General features: G+C 42.2%; 1 protein-coding gene across 2 annotated transcripts in view; it reads right to left on the bottom strand.

Moving 5' to 3' along the window:
- Window positions 1-18,263, bottom strand: part of PRKG1 (protein kinase cGMP-dependent 1) — a 533,626-nt gene that overhangs the window by 177,880 nt on the left and 337,483 nt on the right. The window lies entirely within an intron of this gene.

The raw sequence follows: 18,263 nt of genomic DNA, 5'->3' as shown, positions 1-18,263 counted from the left end.
CATTCTGAAGGGAAACTGCTATTTGTATGTATAAGGCAAATTGCCAAGTCTCAAGCAATTACAAATAACAAATGAGATACACATCTAAACAGCTATTTCTAATCACATTAAAGGCTTTGTATTTAATCTTTCTTGTACTTTGCTAGTACAAAACACAACAATTACCAGGTAAAAAATATGTACTATACTCGGAGAGATGAATGAAGATGTGCTTGGAGAATGGCATACGTAGGGCCTTTTCTAACCTTGAAGCATACCACAATAAAAACAAGAATTTACCCTGTTCAATGTGTTTTCCTGTTGGAAAAGCATCTTCACATTTGAATGTGCAAATAACTTTGCTATTCTCACAGTATCATGATACACTGCCCCCGTAACAATGGACCGCAATATTAAAACCAGCATCAACACGGTGTTTTTCTTACAACTGTGAATACTTCTGGCACTTCAGAATCCACTGCTGTCTTATCTGCTTGACTTCTCAACTTCCCCATACTCCTTCTTCAACCAGTTTGTACATTGGTTGATGTAGTCTACATCCAAGACTGCAGACTTTGCACACCTCTGTGTTGCACTGCCCACCCAAATAAACTGCATTCGATGATCACAGTCTAAAAATGCCTCAAATACTCAAATAGTGTGGACGTGGGCTGAAACAATAGTAAAGGCATGAGTACCACCTTCAAACCATTTCCCTTGGAGTTTATTCCTTTTAGAGGCTACTGGTTCACACCAAAAGACATTACAAATATTTTTTTCTTGCTTTTGAAGACCAATGTCCAATTTCATACCATGGGTTAATTAAAGGGAAGAATAAAAACCATCCCTTTCATTATATTTCTCACCTTGTTCCAAGTTACAGAACAGAGAGAGAAGCACGCAGAGGACAGATGCAATGTTTGGAACCATGTAAATCACAAAGAGATACAGGAAATATCTGCAGCAGCTGGCCAGGTAGCAGGACAAGCTTTATGAGCCACTACCATCCATCACGCTCTACAACCCGTGTCGAGACCACAATGGTAATCTCACACTGATCTCACTCAGTCTGTTGTGTGAAACTCAGAAATTCACTGCTATCGCAGCACAGTGATAACCCCAGTGATAACAAATTAAGAGGTACTAGATAACTAAAAGCAGTTCAAGTTAAACTCAATGACAGAAAATTTTAATTCAAGAAATATCTGACATACTCCCTTTGATCCTAGGTTCATCAGTGGTCACGGGTAGTTGTAGGGGTTTTGTCTGGGCATCAAGAGGAGGAGCAGAACCTGCCACTCTGAGCAAAGAAAAAGCTCCCTAAGCCACATTCTCAAGATTTATTTCAAATATTGTTAAAACCAGTTTTCTTCTTTTACCTGCCAAATTAGCTATTGATGAGATTGCCAAGCTGTAGGCATGCAAGATAAATTAGTATTACAATATATAGGATATAAAAGTGGATAAACACAAACAAATTGCATTAGTAGAGCACATTTAAGCATCCTTCATCCTGAACACTTTGCTGAGATACAATCTAAATACAGAAAGGATCTCTTTTCCTTATGAATCATCGTTATTATCCCATGAATATAACACAATATTATCACAATATTTCACTCACACCTCTAATTGCACCCAAATAGCAAACTAGCAGCTTTTTCTATGCTGAGGCTTCACATCTCCAACGCAGCATGATTTCACGTCTCTAGCAGAAGCTACACCATCTTTTTGTAATGTCAAGGCCAAAATTAGATGTGCTGTTCCTTGCCAAAGAGTATCAAAGGGTGGCCTCACTGCACGTTTCCTAGCAGACAACCCAACAGAGGGCTGGAGTTTAATGAGCTATTTGTTTGGAAGCGTGCCCAGTTCTTTACTTAATTTGGCCTTTAAACTCTAATACAGTTCAGAGTACAAGATGTGCTCCCGAGTTATGCGCTGCAATAAGATGAATTCAAAGACCCCGTCCCTATTCTTCATCTCAATACAGTTTGGTTTGCATTCAGCAACACGGTTTATTTGCAGTCAGCAACTGTTTCATTCAGATTACTAACGAAGATTAAAATCTAGACCAATTCATGCATTTATGCTTCCATATGCATGGCTCAAATTTGCAGAGGAAGTAATAATTCATTTTACTTCAAAGCTCCTAAGAGCCAGCGCGTGCTATTTCATTTTTACTTGAACAAACATAGACTTCAACACATATTAATCCCCAAAGGATTTCCAATCAGCAAAACATGATTGCATGATCTTTATTCAAATGCATACATCTGAAGGGGTTTGTGTTTATTAAGAGTTAACTGAAGTGACAGCTAATCAGACTCTTGAAGAAATCTTTGTTCTTGTTGAAATACGTTTTTCACAAAGGTTTACCAAATGGCTTGGAAAAATAATAAAAAAAAAAATAAAATTCAGGGACAAGTGGCACATCAATTTCCATTTTTCTATCAGTCTGTTTCTCATCCACAGCTGGGTTAGCTGGGCAATGTGATAATTGTCAGCCATCCATAAGGAAAGATGAAATGAAGGCTAAAGCCTTTGATATGCAAGTTTACTTACAAAACCATATGGGTGGTGGGTTTTTTTTTTTCCACTGTGATTCTCTTCAAAAGTACCAGCCAGCCTTTTCCAGCAGAGAGAAAAAGCATTTCATCATAGTGTGTCTAAATGTATTTATGTAACAGTTATCAAAATGCCTCCACTTGTGAACCTGTATTAGATGTTTCTGATTTACAGAAAATAAATGTCAATTAGATAATGTGAAGAAATAACACCTTTCTTTGACTTTTGACACAGTCTTTTTTACTGACCCCATTAGAGGAAGGTTGCTTTCTCAACTATGGCTGCCAGACAAAGGTGTCACTGATATCCCTCTTATCCTGTGACAATTTATTTCTTAGAAGAACTGACACCACCTAAGCACTACATTGCTCTACAGGGTGTAACTCCAGTTATCGCAAGTTTTCTTCTCTTCCCCGGCCATGACAATTTAACTTCCAATGCTTTGATTCAGGCCACACATCTTTCAGACCAGGCAATCCATTTTAGATCTGTGTTTCTAAAGCATCCTTTATAATGGAGACTGAAACATGTTTTTAGCCAACAACACGTTACTAAGCACTACTATAACCTGTGTGAGGAGAAAGCAGCAAGGACAGAGGCTGCTTTCATCAAGTCTACAGCCCTGTGCAAAATGCTGGGTCTTTGCACTGCAAAACTAGTTACTAGATACTAAACAGCTTCACAGCAAATTTAAACTCCAATGAATCCTTCACAAAAAAGTGGACTCCAAGATAAAGTACTGCTAACTACTTACTGGCACTGAAATTCCTGCCTGAAGGCTTCAGACCAGCTCTCAGAGTGATCAGAAGTCTTCTATCTCCACTCAAATGTGAAGCGTGACTTTGAGGGTTTGGGAATGCTGTTAAGCATGGGCATGAATTCAGAGACCAGCGCTAAAGGACACAGTCAGAGTGAGACCCATTGTCCTGGTTTTGGCCAGGATGGAGTTAACTTTCCTTGGCCGAGAGGGAGCACAGCTAGAGGGCTGGGCCTGGATCACTCATTGGAGTATTCCATAGCATGTGATGTCATGCTCAGTATATAAGGAGACGGTGCTCTCTCATTTCCATTTCCACTTTCCAGTCCCTCCTAAATTTTTGGTGCAGTTGGGATCGCTGCTGGGGGCGGGCTGCACACCAGTCATCAGTCGGTGAGCAACTCCGTTGTATATTACTCATTTGGACTTACTATTGTTACTGTTGTTTTGCTACTATTAGCAATTTGTTTTTAATTCAACGTATGAATTTCTTTTTTTTTCCCTCCCCTATTTCACTGGGGCGGGGGGGAAGTAAACAACCGGCCACATGGTGATTGGCTACCGGCCGAGTTCAAACCACGACAGTCTACTTTGGCGCCCAACATGGGGCTTGAGGTTTGAGATAACAACAGATTGAGTCATAATGTCTATTGCTTGGCTCCTTAAGATTTTATCACCTCATTTGCCGTATGTATTCCCCATGCTGTTGCGCACTGTCTGTGAGAGTTGGGTTAAGATTTTGTTTTTGTTGTACTATGTAATGCTGATCTATGACACGTGCAGTCATCGGTCCTGGGGCTATTTACAATTGTGTTAGAGAAATTCAGGAATTTCAAATACCCTTGGAATGTTGATATTAACATGGTTGTCTTCTGTCTTCCAGTGTGTTCCCGCAGGTGGTTCAGGTTTTGTTTAGGGTTAAGCAACTATTTAAGAGTATCACCTGGAAATCTACCCCAAGATTGGACAATTATGAGTGGCTGGGGGTATGGAGTAGCATGGGCAAGTACCTAGAACAGTGGGCACCTCTGGTGTATTGGGATTTCACTCCCGAACAGGTGCAGAATCCTGAAGAACTAGTAAAATATTTGGAAAAAGTATGTTGTCGCCCGGGTAATTCCAGAGAGACCCAGCTCACTGCAACATGCTGGGGCCTGGCCCACACCTACGAGTGCTATTAAACACTGTTCAGCACCCTCAAAAGGAAGAGAAGGGCTCTGGATCTGGTACCAATGTAACAGACATCGCAACCACTCCAAAGTCCACAACCTAAACTGCAGCCACTACAACCCCAAGGACAGGCGCTGCAGCTGAACCAGAGGACCAACCCTGTGGTGTTGGTGTCAGTTGCTCCGATACATATGAAGAAATACACAAGAAAATCCCCTCGCAGTGTACAGGGTGATGATGAACCAGGCGCATCACAAGAACAGGAGGAGGAGGCAGAGCCAGTGATAGTCACCTGATCCTTATCCCTGAGTGAGCTGCGAGACATACGAAAAGATTTCAGCCGCCATCCAGGTGAGTGACTCGTTACCTGGCTGCTCCGATGCTGGGATAGGGGGGCCAGTAGCATGGAATTAGAGGGTAGGGAGGCCAGGCAGCTGGGATCCCTGTCTAGGGAAGGGGGCATTGACAAAGCCATTGGAAAGAAGTCTCTGGAGGTGACTCCTGTCAAGTGGTGAGGGAGAGGTTCAGGGAAGATTTTGTATGTCATCCAAGTAAGTGGACCACTATGGAGAGAGGTATCCAATACTTGAGGGAGCTAGCCATGCAGGAGATGGTTTACTATGACCCAGATAATGCACGGTTACCCACAGATCCAGATGAAGTCCAACGTACCCGGCCCATGTGGTGGAAGTTTGTACGGAGCACACCATCAATGCATTAGCAGCAATGGACTGGAGAGACAAAGAGGGACCAACAGCGGAAGAATTGGCTCACCAACTATGACAATATGAAGAAAGTCTCTCTTCCCCCCTCATCGCGGCTGTGGAGAAATTATCTCAAGAATTCCAGCAATTTAAAGAGAACATGTCCTACTCCCCACCTGCACGGACCAGAATCTCAGCTATTAGGAGCAGTCGTTTCTCTACTCGAGAGAACCGGTACACACCATGGGGGAAGTTGTGGCATTGCCTGCGTGACCATGGAGAAGACATGAAGAAATGGGATGGAAAATCTACCTACCTCATAGAAGAGCGGATATGTGAGCTGGAAGGAAGAACAAGTAAAAACGCAGTTCTTTTAGGAGAAATGCTGCTCCGGTTTCCAGTAATCAAGTGCTCAAACAGAGCAGAAAGGTCGACTTTGCTCATGATCCTATGAGAAGAACTTCTGACTTGTATTCACAAGCAGTGAGTGATCAAGATGAGGCTGAAACCCGTGCACACCACACTGACCCATTTGTTGTTAGTGGGTATTATGACCAACATTAGAGGGGCCCTGCCTCCAGCCAGGCGGAGGACAGGGACAACTGAGTTTACTGGACCGTGTGGATTCGATGGCCTGGAACATCTGACCCCCAGCAGTATAAGGCTCTAGTGGACACTGGTGTGCAATGCACCCTAATGTTGTCAAATTTTGAAGGGGCAGAACCCATTTGTATTTCAGAAGTGACAGGGGGGTCTCAACAGCTGACTGTATTGGAGGCCGAGGTGAGCCTAAGTGGAAAAGAGTGGGAAAAACACCCCATTGTGACTGGCCCAGATGCTCCATGTATTCGTGGCATAGATTATCTCAGGAGAGGGTATTTTAAGGACCCAAAAGGGTATTGGTGGGCTTTTGGTATAGCTGCCTTGGAAACAGAAGGAATTAAACAGCTGTCTGTGTTGCCTGGTCTATCAGAGGATCCTTCTGTTGTGGGATTGCTGAGGGTTGAAGAACAACGGGTGCCAACTGCCACTACAACAGCGCATTGACAGCAATACCGCACCAATCGAGACTCTGTAATCCCTATCCATAAACTGATTTGTCACCTAGAGAGCCAAGGAGTCATCAGCAAGACGCGTTCCCCTTTTAACAGCCCCATATGGCCAGTGCAAAAGCCTAAAGGAGAGTGGAGATTGACAGTGGACTATCGTGGCCTGAATGAAGTCACGCCACCGCTGAGTGCTGCCGTGACATGCTAGAACTTCAGTATGAACTAGAGTCGAAGGCAGCCAAGTGGTACGCCACGACTGATCTTGCCAACACATTTTTCTGCATCCCTCTGGCAGCAGAATGCAGGCCGCAGTTTGCTTTTACCTGGAGGGGTGTCCAACACACCTGGAACTGACTGTTCTAGGGGTGGAAACACAGCCCCACCATTTGCCGTGGACTGATCCAGACTGCCCCGGAACACTTACAGTACATTGATGACATCATCATATGGGGTAATACAGCAGAAGAAGTTTTTGAGAAAGGGGAGAAAATAATCCAAATCCTTCTGAGAGCCAGTTTTGCCATAAAATGCAGTAAGGTCAAGGGACCTGCACAAGATATTCAGTTTTTAGGAGTAAAATGGCAAGATAGACGTCGTCAGATTCCAATGGAGGTGATTAATAAAATAACAGCTATGTCTCCACTGACTAACAAAAAGGAAACACAAACTTTCTTAGGCATTGTGGGTTTCTGGAGACTGCACATTCCACATTACAGTCAGATTGTAAGCCCTCTTTATCAAGTGACCCAGAAAAAGAATGATTTTATATGGAAACAACGACAAGCTTTTGAACAAATTAAACAGAAAACAGTTCATGCAGTAGCCCTCAGGCCAGTTCAGACAGGACAAGATGTTAAAAATGTGCTCTACACTGCAGCCAGGAAGAATGGCCCTACCTGGAGTCTCTGGCAGAGAGCACCAGGGGAGACTCAGGGTCGACCCCTGGGGTTTTGGAGTTGGGGATACAGAGGATCAGAAGACCGCTATACTCCAACCGAAAAGGAGATACTGGCAGCATATGAAGGGGTCCGAGCTGCTTCAGAGGTGATGAGGACTGAAGCACAGCTCCTGGCACCCCAACTGCCAGTGCTGGGCTGGATGTTCAAAGGGAGTATCCCCTCTACACACCATGCAACTGATGCCACGTGGAGTAAATGGGTTGCATTAATCACACAACGGGCTCGAATAGGGAGCCCCAGCCATCCGGGAATATTGGGAGTGATCACAAATTGGCCAGAAGGCAAAGATTTTGGAATGGCACCAGAGGAAGAGGTAGCACATGCTGAAGAGGCCCCACCATATAATAAACTACTGGATAACGAGAAGTGATATGCCCTGTTTACCGACGGGTCCTGTCGCATTGTGGGGAAACATCAAGGGTGGAAGGCAGCTGTGTGGAGCCCCACACGATGGGTCGCTGAAGCTGCTGAAGGAGAAGGTTAATCGAATCAGTTCGCAGAGGTGAAAGCTGTCCAGCTGGCCTTGGATATTGCTGAGCAAAAAAAGTGGCCGGTGCTCTACCTCTGTACTGACTCATGGATGGTGGCAAATGTGCTGTGGGGGTGGTTACAGCAGTGGAAACAGAGCAACTGGCAGTGCAGAGGCAAACCCATCTGGGCTGCTGAATTATGGCAAGATATTGCTGCTCAGGTAGAGAATCTGGTTGTGAAAGTATGCCATCTAAGTGCTCATGTACCCAAGAGTCAGGCCACTGAAGAACATCAGAACAACCAACAGGTGGATCAAGCTGCTAATGTTAAGGTGTCTCAAGTAGATCTGGACTGGCAACATAAGGGTGGACAATTTCTGGCTCGCTGGGCCCATGACTCCTCAGGCCGTCAGGGAAGAGATGGAACATGTAGATGGGCTCGTGACCGAGGGGTGGACTTAATCATGGATGTTATTGCACAGGTAATCCATGAGTGTGAGACATATGCTGTGATCAAGCAAGCCAAATGGTTAAAGCCCATTTGGTATGGAGGACAATGGTTAAAGTATAAATATGGGGAGGCCTGGCAGATTGATTATATTACACTCCCACAAACTTGGCATGGCAAACACTATGTGCTTACAAAGGTGGAAGCAGTCACCAGATGGTTGGAAACTTATGCAGTGCCCCATGCCACTGCCCAGAACACCATTTTAGGCCTTGAGGAGAAAGTCTTATGGCAGCATGACCCGCCAGAAAGAATTGAGTCAGATAATGGGACACATTTCCAAAACAATCTCATAGACACTTGGGTCAAACAACATGGTATTGAGTGGATATATCACATTCCCTACCATGCACCAGCCTCTGGGAAAATTGAGAGATACAATGGGTTGCTAAAAACTACACTGAGAGCAATGGGTGGTGGAACTTTCAAACACTGGGACATGTATTTAGCAAAAGCCACCTGGTTAGTCAATACCAGAGGATCTACCAAGCAAGCTGGCCCTGCTCAATCAAACCTCCTACATACTGTGGATGGGGATAAAGCCCCCGTAGTGCGCATTAGAAATATGTTGGGGAAGACCATCTGGGTTACTCCTGCATTGGGTAAAGGTAAACCCATGCAAGGGATCACTTTTGCCCAAGGACCTGGGTGCACTTGGTGGGTAATGCAGGACAGAGAAGTCTGATGTCTGCCTCAAGGAGATTTGATTTTAGGTGAAAACAGCCAATGAATCGAACTGTCAGATAACCCTGTTATTGCAATTGGTGCCTCGCAACATCCTCCTGCCACATCCAAAGCCTCCTGCTCCATCAACTGAGCCAACTCCACCTCATTCCTCCAGCCTTAAAGACTGTCATGACAGATGGAACCCAAAGTTATGGACTAAATGAACTCAGTAGACGTTTTGAAAGGATGGCCATAGACTGAGGAAAAGATATCTGTGAGACCCAGGAAAAGGGGTGATGATTCCTTAGAATGTATTTGCAACGTGAGCATAACATAAATGGTATGGAACAAGGGGTGGAGACTGTCCTGGTTTCAGCCAGGATAGAGTTAACTTTCCTTGGGCTGAGAGGGAGCACAGCTGGAGGGCCAGGCCTGGATCAGTCATTGAAGCATTCCATATCATGTGATGTCATGCTCAGTATATAAGGGGACGCGTGCTCTCTCATTTCTGTTTCCATTTTCCAGACTGTGCGTCGGGATTTTTGGTGCCGTCGGGATCGCTGCTGGGGGCAGGCTGCGTACCGGTCACCAGTCAGTGAGCAACTGCATTGTACACTACCCATTTGGACTTCTTATTGTTACTGCTGTTTTGCTACTATTGCTAAATTTTTTTTTATTCAACCTACAAATTTCTTTTTTTTTGTCCCTCCCGTATTTCACTGGGGAGGATGGGGGGAAGTAAACGACTGGCCACGTGGTGATTGGCTACCGGCTGAGTTCAAACCACAACACCCATTCATCAAACATTAAATTATGTTTACTATTATTTTTTATTTTAAATTATTTTTAATGGTTTACAGAAAATAAATGTCAATTAGATAATGGGAAGAAATAACACCTTTCTTTGACTTTTGACACAGCCTTTTCTACTGACCCCATTAGAGGAAGGCTACTTTCTCAACTGTGGCTGGCAGACAAAAGTCTGTAAATTTAAAATATTTTTATTTTAAATTATATTTACTCTAAGGTCTGAAATTTTACTCATTTTTTCATTTCTTTCCCAGATCTCAACTTTCCTAGCTGTGTCTTGATGCTTAGGACTCAACACCAGAGTAGAATCTATTAGTGGCAACTTGTATTTGTCAAAGCAATGTAAGACTGATAATAAAATTACTCTATGTTTCACTCACACAAAGCATGTGGAAGTTGCACACCAAGGTCATCTGTGCAGCTTCATGAAAACCACTCTGCAAGTTCCGGGAAAAAATGAAAAAATTCATCCCACAGTAGCTAAATACAGAGTTTGAAGCCTCAGACAGCTTTCTTGCATGCACTGCTATTGTTTTAGGAATTTTACCACATCTGTTCAGTTCTAGACATGATAAAGAAAAGGATAAAACTCAGGTATATGTAAGACCTGTTGCCGCTGTGACCTCCTCAAGTGCATCAGTTAGAATTTCATGTTTCCTAATGTCATGTAGTTTTAACATTGGAGCTGGATCTGAATAGGAAGAAAACACCCAGCAAACCTCACAGTCCTTAAGTCAGGATGGCTACAAACAGCTACAGCTCGAGATTCTCACCAAGCCTCAGTTGTGTCATCATGGACAGGAGAAGGAAATCCCCATACACTCTTCAGCTGAAAACTCATGCATTGGGAAACCACAAGCTTGAGAACGTGCAGAAATATAAAAAAGAGTCTAAAATATGATGTCAGACTACGCACAGGCTATTAGAAAGGTAACTGCTGTTTATTGTCATTTTGATGCCCATCAGGTCATTGTAAAAATAAGCCCATTAAAGACCCAGCCATGAAACAAATGTAAAGAAACAGCACTTAGGCATCAAGTTAGCCTTTTCCACTAGCCATTAAGCAGTTACCGTGGAAATAAAGCTGATCCTACCTGACCTATTTTACTTATATGTGGTAGTCATCATGTGAATTATTACTTCTTGCTGTGGTATTTTGCCTTGATAAATATCTAAACTTGAAATAAAAAGATCAGGTTTTTAACTACTCAGGCATACACAACCCCCCATTTTTTTTTCCAGCAAGGCTACTGACTGCAAAAGTCTTAGCTATATATATTTAAAGTACAGTTCACATTTTCAGACTTTATTTGAAATGTGAAGTCATAGGAAACACATACCATTACTTGACGCCAAAGGTATTTAGAAGTGCTCATTACTGAAATTAAAAAAATAAGATTGAAAAAGGAAGACAGCAAGGTGATTCAAAAACTTTATATACCATGAGTCTACTAGAAAGCAAAACAAAGATGATGGGTACAATTTCCGTTAAAAATGTGACATTTTTTATTTAAGATATCTACCCAACAGTGGCCGAGTAACCAGCATAGCCATGTTGGTCTTCTGCAACCGCTCTCCTCTGTGGCTGGGCATGGCAGTAGGGCAAGCTTTTCCCCTCATCTTGAACCAGCTCTATGTAAATTAATGGCTATCCACTTGCTGCCAGATTGCATTTAATTCCACTCTGCCTAGTGCCAGTTGTCCAACTGCAACACCAAAACACGAAGAGGCACCAACAAATCCAAAACTGGACCATGAGATTCCTCCTGAAATCCTTCCACAACAGTATCCTCAAACAAACATATACTTTGACATGTCCTCCTCTTGAGGACAGAGATCTCCCCCACCTCTCTGGTGACCTGTCTTCACCTGCACCATCTTTCCAGGAAAGGTATTTGTTCTCTTGTTCAGCTCAAACCTCCCAAACTTCAACTCATGGCCATTGCCCCTTGTTTTATTACTTGCCAGTACCAAGAAGAGTTTGACTCCACACCTTTGAAACTGCTCCTGCAGTAGTGGGAGACTGCTCTTAAGTCCCCTCTTACCCCCCCTGGGTCAATCTTAAGAGGCTTATCTGGGTCCTAAGCCACATTGCTCCAGCTGTGGCCACTCCAGCACTGAGTAGAGAGATTTAGATGCTTACTCTGACCTGCCAGCCACACTCTTCCTAAGGGACTATTCAAGATGACAGCATGCTGTGCTCTTACTCAACTTGACCCCCACTGTATGGCCCAGGTCCTTTTCTACAGACCTCCAATCCAGGCAGTCAGCGCCCAGCCTCTGTCAACACATGGGATTGCTCCACCCCAGGAACAAAACCTCTACCCTGTACTCCATGTTGAGTTTCATCAGGTTTATTTTGACCCAACAGACAAATTTCTCAAGATCCCTTTCAAATGAAGGTCCACTCTTTGGCTTGGCACCAACAGCCCCTTTCCCCTAATTTATCCCTGGACGCTCATTTGCTGAAAATGACTCTATCCCACCAACCAGGCTGTCAATGGAGACGTGGAGTATCTGCCCCAGTATCACCCCCCACCATACTTTGCTTTTCACTGGCACCAGCTAAACATCAAAGACATTGATTTCCTCTCTCCAAGCCTGACAGTCCTGCCAACTTTCAACCCATCAAACCATCCGTGCGTCCAGCCCATTCATCCTCAGCTTCCAAATGACAATGCTGCAGGCAACAGTGTCAAAAGTCCTTCTAAACCCAAAACAAATGACATCCGCTGCTCTCCCCTCTTCCTCATAGTCATTTCATCGTGCAAGAAATCCATCACCAAGAGAGCAGAAATTTCTTTCACTATTTCTGAAATATTTCGTCAACAAATTATTCAGCCCTAAAGCTGCATTTTTCATCAAATAAATGGTTTGCCAAAATGCTTTGCTTGGCATTGCGTATTTGCAGACAAACTCAGATTTTTCATTAGGATCAAAAGACAGTTTGGATACACAGTTTTCAAACATGAAGCTTAAGACATCCTTCTAGCAATTAGTCTGTACTCAAACTTTTCCACCAGCTGTGGAAAAGAAGGCACTTTTTACTACTTTCTTTCCCTAACATTGCACATAATTTAAGCATTTCAATTTGCACGCAGATAAGCATGGTTTCCTGGGAGCCCATTAATAATTATCTAAAAGTTTTGTTTACACCAGAGACCTCAGCTGGTTTTCCACTTACCAACTCAAGACAATGAACAGTTTTGCAAGGAGAAAAAGTACTAGCAAACATAACCCAAAGGCATGATAGACCCTGGCCAGATGCAACGCTTGCAGACAAGGGCTGGCAAGAGCGTTTCTCTGCCATGGACTTTCATGGTTAATAACACACCATTGGTGAAAAACACTGGGATTGATTTAACGTGACTGGTCCACTGCCTTTTTAACTATCACTTTGGACCAAAAGAGTAAAAGCAATAATTGACATTGATTTCTGGAAGCCATGTTGCATACAGAATAACTAATGAAGAACATCTAGGGTGCTACTTACAGCTCAGTTTTCAGTATCTACTGGTTTAGGGTGCAGGTTGATAGATTGTTCAGTCCCATGCAAGCATCCCTAAAGTTGCCTCATTTGGGCAAATATATTTATCAGAGTCGTCAAAGTATTCATCTTTGTAGATGAAGGTGATATAATTGAAAATCCGGTAAAGAATTTAAGGCACATAAAAATGTTATTTACTCCCAAGCCTTCTCACAAGCTGAGGACTTCCATATGCGATCAAATACATTGCAGTGAAATTCAAACATTTCTTCTTAGAAGAGGGGAAAAAAAAGATACAGAAGCTAAACTTTAGCCTATAAACTAAGAAATGCTCAGGTTATTCATTTGAAAAATAGTAATAATAATGATAATAATCTTCCTTTCACATAGGAGCTGATATCTGTTAATATGTGTTAGTTCAGCAAAAAAAAAATAAAGTTTGGAAGCCTCCAACTGCACATCTACCAGGTTTCAGAGTGGCTGCCACCAAGCAGGCCAGTCTCACTTTTCCTGGTCAAAAAGCACATTCTTTCAAAGCAGACACCTGGCATTGCTGAAATCCTTCTCCTGAGCCTTGCTGAATGATTCCTTTGAGGACAAGAGGCTGTCAGATGCTTTGGTAGGTATCTATTTGTAACTTGAGCATGAAAATAGGCACAAGAATAGAGACTGTCTGGTGCGATAACATGTTGGATAGGTGGATAAATTTTTTTTATTAGAAATGTCAGACACAAGGACAAGCTCTGAAATGTCTGTGACTATCAAATGGCTGCACACTAAGCAAGGGCTCCAAAATTGGCTTTGGGGCCCATGAGGGAATAGAATTAAATGGCTCATGGGAAACTTGTCCTTGAAAAAGAAAGTTGAGAAACAGACCTGGATCCTCAAATCTATCATGTTGTCTTTGCTCTTCACCCAGCAAGGCGAGTCTACCTTGCTGAGACATTGAGAGCAGTCGGATGCAGTATCCCCTCCTAAATCTGATGTGTTTGTGCTTTCACTTTGATTTCCAACCCATTGATTAATGGATTAATAATCTGATACTGATCACTTAAAAGGAGCTGAAAGGCTTTGATCTTTTCAGATGGGAGCTCTGGACACTTGGCCTAGTTCAGCCACTCTGGTCAAACAAACCATGAGTGATGCTACGTGTGGGCACATGGGCAGCGTGACAAGCTGGGAACATTTGTGGTCATAAAAGAGACAAAAATGGATGAGCATCACATTGCTTGTTATATTCTACGTTGCCAGTAAACCATATCAGTACTGTTTTATAAATGAAGAAGTAAAGACTATTGCATTTCGCCTGGATAAAGGCCACGGGCCTGAGTTTTCCGTGATTCCTCCTAAACTTTAAAACTAGTAACAATACTCGCACGAATCTTTCTCAGTGGTATCAGTTCAATAAAAATAAATTTAGTAAACCGTAAAAGTCAGATAATAAACTGTGTAGTCTGATTTCTGGTACAACACAGGACTTAGGACTTTTTGAAGTAATTGCTGACAGCGGAACACGATCTTTACAAAAATATTAAAACTTGTTTTTTAAATGAATTATACAACCCATCATAATCTTTTTCATATTGTTTCCATAGTTAAGAATTACCTTTGTCATAACACCAGGCTTACTGCTATCCTAGCTCAACTTCTGACCACATTCCATCCTTTTTTTAAATAGCCTTTTATTAAAGCATTTTTCCCTGCAAAGACTCATATAAACTGTGACCATGTTATTTCATTGTCTTCTCTAGGTTAGACTCCTTGCATCCCTCAGTATCAGGCATCTTTTCCAACCCCATAGTCACTCCCATGGCTCTTCTCTCAATTCTATGCAATGTACCTGTCTGTGTCCCCCTGAATTACAGACACCTGAGCTGGGCGAGAACTTGCAGCTGCAGAGAGCACACCATAGGCAAGTTCATGCAACTGCCCTGGTTTTGACTGTCCGTCCAAGGACTTCTTCAGTCTTTTTTGGCCTAGCATTGCATTAGTTTCATTTCCAGCCACTGATGCAGACCCTCCAACCCTTCTCTAAGCTAGCTTTCAGCAGCTTCATACCAGGTCAAGCTCCTCACAGGTGTCCGAATACAGAATGTCAGTGCTTCCACCCTTATCATCCAGATTTGTTTCCACAATGAAAGACCAGGAAAAAAATTCCCAAGGCTTACGTCTCATAAGCCCACTGTTTCTTACAATCCTACCATCTTCTTTTACTACCTGAATCCCATTTCAGCTGCTACATATTTTGTGCAAGATCAATATCAGCCCATTTAATCACAGCAGGTTGACATAAAATCTGTCTTCCACTTCTGGAACCTCTGAGCTGTTGCAAGATTCATTAAAATCAGTGTTAATGACCAAAACCCCACCCTTAACAACTCTTAAAATAATTCTTTAATGCAAGCTACCTAGACCTGTTGATTTAAAAAAACCCTAATTCTAATAGCTGTTGAATTTCATCATCAACATACTGAACAGTCGGATTACCGCATATTTCCACCATTTCAAATTCATTTTTCTTTCTTTAGACAGCATTGCCATTTCCACACCTTGCAACCCACAGTGAGACCAATATTACAAAGACTGTTTTTTTCTCTTCCATGGCCCTTAGCACTATTAATTCTGTATTTTTTCTCATATCCTTTTGCTTCTTTTATCACATTTCTATACTTTACTTTTCTATAGTTCCTACTTCATCACCACCACCCTTCCTTAGATATTCCAAAAGACAGAATCATTAATGTCAGGATGCTTCAGCAGCTGCCTGTTGACTTAAGTATCTCCTAAATTACACATTTCGTCTCAATGCTGATTTGTCTTCTATCTACCTCTTCCACTCTTTTAGCATGGTGTCCCAAACTGGGACTGTCCACAACTAGCTTCTTTGGACAGATGAGTATCTCTGGGAGCCCACGGGTGGTTTTGGTTCAGGTTGGGCTGATCTGCCACCCTACACGGCTTCACCTGCACGACACCAAACTGGTCAAGTATCAGGGGTATCTTCTAGTCCCCACAATGACATCAGGAATATCTTCTATTTTACAAGATCAGAGACTGTCTATTCCCATTCAGCTCTGCAGAATGTCTCTCTCTCTACTTAATCCATCCACTACAAGTCACAACTGCTGCTCATCATTGGTCATCTTGAAACAAAACATAAATGTGAAGAATAAACCATGCTCTGAAAAACCTCCAAAATGTCTCATCTTTTGCAACTCATCGCAATTCATCCATCTTTAATGCTTTAATACCAAGCATCACTGTTCAACTCTATTCTGCCACAGTTAGGGCGTGAATGACTAACCTGGGCATTTTAGATAGATCAAAGGCCCAGAGATTATCACCATATAGAATCTGCAAAATAACAACCTAACAAGTCTTGCCCAGTTATTCTGTGCTGCTTCCTCAGCTCATCTCTTGTAAGGGAAACCTCAGCGAAACCATCCAAGGCTGTCCAGGATGTAGTTAACTGCTGCAGATCTTCACTCCGAGATCATGCTACCTTTCCAGAGTTCTAAATTTTAAGTCACACTGCAACGTGATCAGAATAAAATAACCTTAATATCTAATAATTTAAGCTACTTTAATATTTGCAGTATAAACCCCAAATCTTAATCAGTCTACTCTTCACTACATTTTAGCAAGCAATGGAAAACAATCTTGTTGGTATATACAGTCACAAACATCCACATAGTATTAAAATACAAAATGTTAATTCGGTAAGGATGAATCACTTCAAACAAACCCTAACACCTTAATAAATCTCCAGTTATGCCTAATGTTCTGCACTGAGATATGAAGAGCTTGATGTGTTTGCTGCTGCAGAAAACACAAATGTCTAAGTCATTTCTCAGCCTGGTTTGCTCTGGAACACAGAAAGCTGCAAAAATCATGACAGCAACTAATAGTTAGGCAGCGAGCCAGGATTGGGTTTGACCTGATGTGAAATTACCAACAAGAATTTTCTTTCTCTAAACAGGCAGGATGTCGGATGTAACCATTTCCGATGGCTCTGAAGCACCACTGTGACGACAGAGGACCAGATTCTGGTTCCATTTGTATCAGGATAAAACCACACTAACACTTGGTTTACCAGTAATTCTGTCCTGTTGATTGATCTGTACCTGAGATTACACTCTACAGGTGTTGAAAAGTAAAATGTGACTCTCATCATGGGAAGAAATGATAACTGATGACAAATAAAAACCACAGCATTCACCTTAAAAAAACCCAAACAGCCAGGATTTGGAAATTAAAAAGTAAGAACAAACAATATTATTTTTAAAGACTAACAACCAAGAGAAAAAGTCCAAGATTTAATTCCTGACATCATTTTGCCTTCTCATATAATCAGCAGCTATACTGAAGCAGGGGGATACACCACTCCAGAAATACAAGTATCCCTAGAGCTCTAGCCTTCATATAACCCTGCAAAAACATGTACAAAAACATCACAAAGAAAAGTTCTTCTGTGAACTGACCATACAGAAAGGATTAATTCATTGGTAGTTGCAGTCTTATTTTGGCCTGACTTCAGTTTTTGGCCATCTCTGCCTTCCCTGCTTAAAAGATAAATCCCCTATTAGTGTAGATTTTGGTCAGGAAATAATTACTCAGAGTGAGAAGATGAACTAGATGATCTTCAAAGGTCCTTTCCAACCCAAACTATTCTATGATTCTGTGATTCAATAGCACTAAAATGAGATATAGACTTATTCCCATTTGTATTAATCCACATTTCGAATACAGCTGACACCAAGACCAATGCTATCTTCAAGGCAGTCCAGGGGCTGTTGTCTTCAACCCCCTTAACGCAATTAATCGGGTTATTACAGCTGCCTTGATTGAAATGTTCCCATGTAAAAAAAAAAATAGTAATTATTTCTCTCCCTTCCTCAGGCTTTGAACCAACAGGAAGAGGAGATTTTTGTCTTCTTTTCACTTCTTCCTTTTCCTTGTGGTGTATTGCCTTCAGCAAAGATTTTCCTTTGATTAAAACGTGCTTGGTCAAAATTAAACTTCTATTACTTAAAAAATATCTGCTCCAGCCCCTTCATATGCATTAACAGCATTCACAAGGGATTATGGAGGCTAGATTGTGGCTACTGAAATAATTCATTATAAAAAGTATTTTTAAAA

This window comes from Strix aluco, chromosome 7 (genome assembly GCF_031877795.1).
Source record: "Strix aluco isolate bStrAlu1 chromosome 7, bStrAlu1.hap1, whole genome shotgun sequence".
NCBI lineage: Eukaryota > Metazoa > Chordata > Aves > Strigiformes > Strigidae > Strix > Strix aluco.
The sequence above is the reverse complement of the archived record's forward strand: the minus strand, read 5'-3'. Positions and strand labels throughout refer to the sequence as shown.